Source organism: Apium graveolens, chromosome 10, assembly GCF_009905375.1.
Source record: "Apium graveolens cultivar Ventura chromosome 10, ASM990537v1, whole genome shotgun sequence".
In the NCBI taxonomy this organism is placed as follows: domain Eukaryota; kingdom Viridiplantae; phylum Streptophyta; class Magnoliopsida; order Apiales; family Apiaceae; genus Apium; species Apium graveolens.
In genome coordinates, this window is record NC_133656.1 from 42,648,551 (window position 1) to 42,653,608 (window position 5,058).

At 34.4% G+C, this 5,058-nt stretch overlaps 1 long non-coding RNA gene across 2 annotated transcripts; it reads right to left on the reverse strand.

The window, feature by feature from the left end:
• On the reverse strand, positions 1–4,184 carry LOC141692254 (uncharacterized). Of its 2 annotated transcripts, none has more exons than XR_012562784.1 (5): positions 3,277–4,184; positions 2,748–2,898; positions 1,524–1,760; positions 663–735; positions 1–579 (listed from the first exon to the last, which is right to left on the reverse strand). It is a non-coding gene; the product is annotated as an uncharacterized LOC141692254 (long non-coding RNA). The 2 variants fall into 2 exon arrangements; XR_012562785.1 differs by having other exon boundaries at positions 1,358–1,760.
• Positions 4,185–5,058: the final 874 nt, after the last annotated feature.

Genomic DNA, 5,058 nt, shown 5'->3' on the forward strand with positions numbered 1-5,058 from the left:
TAATCAAAAAAATGATACTGTCATTAATAATGCTAGTAATATAATTACTGTTAATAAAAAAGTATATACATACATACAAAAATTCATTCTAATATCACAAAAATCACATCTGCTTCAACTACTGTAACATCATGGTTTGTGATGCCAAAAATGAGTTCATCAATGAGTGCAACATTGATAAATCGGAGGAGATATGTTTTTCCTGGCTTCACCTTTAACTTGAATGTGTTTGCAGATGAAGCTAAATAGAATTAGAACACATGATTTTTTTGAGAATTTTTGTTAGGTTTCTATATCACATGCATATACTGCTTTCCTTCTAAGGCATCATGTAATATCCATGCTAATGTATTCCGTGAGTACCTTTTGAGGAGCAGTTGCACAAAGATCCGGGAAGTCCATTAAATGTATATGCATCCGAAACATTAGGACCTCCACCAGTGATTAATAAAATGTTATCGCAACACGTTTTCTATCCTTTTACGCACAATTAAAGTCTCTGTCACTTCACATGCTGAACTTCTGAGGAACAGGATCATAGTCATCAAAGTCTAGCCTTGGCGCTCGCTCCTTCCCAACCTGATTTAAAGCACACTTTAGTTAAACAGAATAATGTATGTGTTTTAACAAGGAACTGCTGAAAATTAAGAGAACAAATTTACCCTTGACAAGTACGCAGGGTCACATGACATTAGTTCATCTGTAGCAGTGAGCTTCTTTTATAATGTCATCATCCTGGAACAAAGTAAATAAATCAAAAAATAAAACCTAGTATCAACAGGACTTGGACAACCACTAATAGGACTTGAGCAGATTAAGAAGAGGTAAGTTGAAGAAATAATGGAACATCAATGATTATAAGTGATAGAGAAGAGATATAATCAACCAAACTCAATGCCCTACATTACCAATCAAGATCACCTTAAATCCATTGGATACAGTTCAACCTTGTTTGCATGTAGACATTGTTTAATTTATTTTAGTGCAATTTTTTTGAAACTAATTTTCTAATTCTTAACCATTTGTAGAGAAAAACAGTGACATAAAAAAATAAAAAGAAACAGAGGGGCATGGAATATTGCTCCACATCTTCATTGGTTTTAATTTCCCATTAGAAGAGATAAATGCTAGTAGTGAGTGAAGGGTCTCTTGCAATTGCCCAAACATTTACCAGTACTTGTGTCCCTGATTTTATGTCATACCCAATTACTTTCACATCCTCCCTTGCTGCTCTAGGAAGTAGTAGTGGAGCTAGAATATACAATCGCATAATCTCTTTTATCGCGGCTTTTAGATAGTGTATTTCGTCTAAATCACTCTCCAATACTTTAGGTTTGCCTTTTCATATATTTCTTACCTCATCCTGCAATTTTATCATGATGTCTGGATTTTTTATTAGCGCTGCTATTGTCCACACTAAAGTTGTTGATGGTGTTTCAGTTCCAGCAAAGAACATATCCTATATCAAGTACATAACTAGTAAATGATTAAATTTAAACCGCGTAACAGACACAAATACTAACTTTTATAAACTTATTTGATCATGCAAATGCGAGAGCTTGGTACCACTTCAGCCATCGAAGGCCTACTATCTGTATTTTTGTGGCAACATGTGATGCGCCTCCTGCATAAGATTGACAGCAATGTCCAGTGTCATCCCAGGAATAACCTTCATCAGCACTTGCACAACGTATTCCCTCTTGTTATAGTTGTCATTATGTAACATCACCCGATATAGTGGAGCCATTTTCTTAGATTTTCTGACAACAATGAGCATCACCCGATTAGCAACATAGTACATCTGAATTTAGATAAACATGGGCATTCCAGGCGTGGAGGACAACTAAAGCATTACAAACTATAACACAATATAGTTCAGCTAATGCAATACATTTTATGGTCGATTTTCCAAGGTAGATATGATATAGTAGTTGGTAACTAAACTATTAAATTACTTGATTGCACGGTGAGGTCTTAGACATCTTATTCTAGTCTTGATATTTCAATATCTGTTATCTTGAAATCAGTTCACACTCACATCATTTAATTTGTTAAAGCTAAAGTTTGTTTGGTTAATTTATAACTCATACTTCGTATTAAAAATTAGACTTGATACCAATATTCAGATAGCAGTAATCTGTCATTTAAAATCCTAATATAAACTGTTTATAAACTTTTCAATAGGTTGAAATTAGAATCGCACCATTTGCAACTCAAAACCAATATTTGATTAGGAGTTACTGTTAGTGTTACAGCTGTAATTCCTAATTTTAAAAACTTCTACTGCTTAATTAGGTTGTACTACAATTTTGAAAACACAATATGTGACATCTTCATTCCTAAACCAATAACTGTACATTATCATAACTGCAGGCAACATGTTCCACAGCGGTGGTATTAAAAGCATCACGAACCAGAAAAACGATTACCACACCGTTGACCACATACATCCACTAAAAATCTCAACATCTTCAAACCATCATGGAAGTCAGAAACAGACAATAAGCATCACCGAATAAAAGCCAGTAGGACTATTTTTAAACAAAGAAACAAGTCAACTTGTGATAATATGGTAGGAAAGTACTATTAAAAGTCAACTAATTTTACAAGTTAAGCCCTCCAAGACATGATATTCAGTAGATGTAAACTACTTAACAGAATCATACAAAACACATTACCTGATAATCAGAATACTATAAAAAATTGATAATAAGATAGATACATTACACTGTTTACGAAAATGTTACCTAGGGGGATCAGATTCATTATCAGCAGGAACTAGTCCTCCCTGCAACTCACTAGAACTATCTGGATTCACTCCGGCACTTTTTACGTATACGGAACTGATTCATCAACCGAAACAGATATTTCCGGATCCACACTCGTACCTCTAGGAACCTACATTAAATAACCTAATTGTATATCAAGACGGCTCAAACAACTAACTACTGAAGTACTCAAAAAATAAATGTGGGATATACATTTAATATCAACAAAATCTTAGTATCTATTGTTTTAAGTAGTGTTATGTCAAATAAAACACAAGCATTAATAATTGTACAATATGCAGAGTAATGCTCTCAATGTATTTATTAATCAAGCTGTAAAAATGCATTATAATTCATCTCTTTATTTGTATAAACTCATCCTCCATATCAACAAATGTAAGGAGCATTAACAATGTAATATGTATATGTCTTATCTTGGAATAATCAACAAACCAAGCCTATTAAATAAACCAACTCGAAACCAAAACAAATTCACATCAAAATATACCTTCTCTTCCCTCCTTTTATTGGAAGCCTTTTCCTTTAATTTCTGACTTACGGGAAACACCCGCAGCTCAGGGAATCAAGGAAAGCAATGGCCAGCGGTGGTAAAAGAAGAAAGAACACACAATAACAAGCACCACCTAAACATAAATCAGATCTCACACACTCAATCACCAATTCTACTCCACCTTATTTTTATACCTCTTTCAAAAACCACCTCTTCTTCATACCTCTCATTATTATGATGATGCTCATTGTTGCACTTTTTCTCTTGAGCATTTCATCAAACACCTTATGTGCAATAAAATCCCACAGTACAATTAAACAAAACTACGTAGTCGAGGTTATCAACGAGTTTCCTCCTCGGTTAACCTCCTCGGATGAACCCTTCACTCTCTTCTTCTCTTTCTTCTCACTACTCTCACCTTCACTAATCCGCTTCTTCTCCAACTTACTAAACTTCACCTTCCCCTCCTTCCCATCTCCCTTCTCCGCACCTCCACCATTCTCATCATCAAAATCCAAAACTCTCTTGGTCATTTTCCGCACTTCTCCATCCACACCCAAAATACCCACATTAGACAAAACAAGGCCAGGACTAAAAAGACAAAAAAATAATGAATAAATGAATGTGAGTAGATAAACAAAATCAAGAAAATTGGGTACACATGAGAATAAATCGGAAACAATAAAATAGGTTTGTACCAATCGAGCTCGATTTATGAACTAATCGAGTTTAATTCATATAAATAGGGGTTTTAGGTTTAGAGAGAGCGAGTGAGAAGAGAGACAGTGAAAGATGAGAGAGAAGAGCGACTGTGAGAGATGAGAAGAGAGACAAGAGGGTGAGAGAGAAGAGAGGTTGTGAGTGAGAGAGAAGAGAGAATGAGAGAGAGGGGGAAATGTTTTTGATCTGGGGGGAAACTGAGAATAAAAAAATTGTTTATGGGGGAATTTTTTGGTGTATTAACGGGGGAAAGAAAGAAGCGGGACTTTTTAAAAAAAAAATGATAATAGACATCGGCTAGTTAAGATAGTGATGTCTTAGAGCCCCTTTAACATCGGTTTTGAAATGACCGATGTTAAAATTGCTTTGCACATCGGTGACATTTTTAACTGATGTTATAGGGGTGATGTCATAGGTACTATTTCTATTAGTGCCTGGTTTTGGTCTTGGCTATGTATGACACAGAAGGCTACTTTCAGTGGTTCTGCGACTACAAGTATAATGACAAGAATACAGTCTCATTTATCACTATGAATAAGATTTTGCAGCTAGCCTTCCTGAAGATGAATGTCATTATGCAGTTTATGATTATGATTTTGTGACCGTAGAGAAATGGCAGAAGAGCATAATTTTATTCATTGTATGGTAAGTACAAAATGCAAGGTCTCAAATTTGCTTTATTTGCATTCCATTCTTTTAAGATCATTTATTTATAATGTGTATATGGTTGCAAAGGTGTCCTGATACTGCAAAGGTAAGGAGAAAAATGATTTATGCAAGCTCTAAGGACGAATTCAAGAGGGAAATCGACGACATCCATGTTGAGTTACAAGCCACTGATCCAACAGAAATGGGACTTGATATTTTCAATAGCCGAGCCGATTAGAATGTGTACATTAATGAGCATATTTAGAAATAGATTTTAAGTTATAGTTGTAATTCTTATAGAGAACCTTTGTATTGTAAATTTAATTTCAATTGTGAAATAACAATTGAATTATCATAATACCATTTTATTTCAAAACTAGTTTATTTTAAATAATAAGATTAATTTTATAA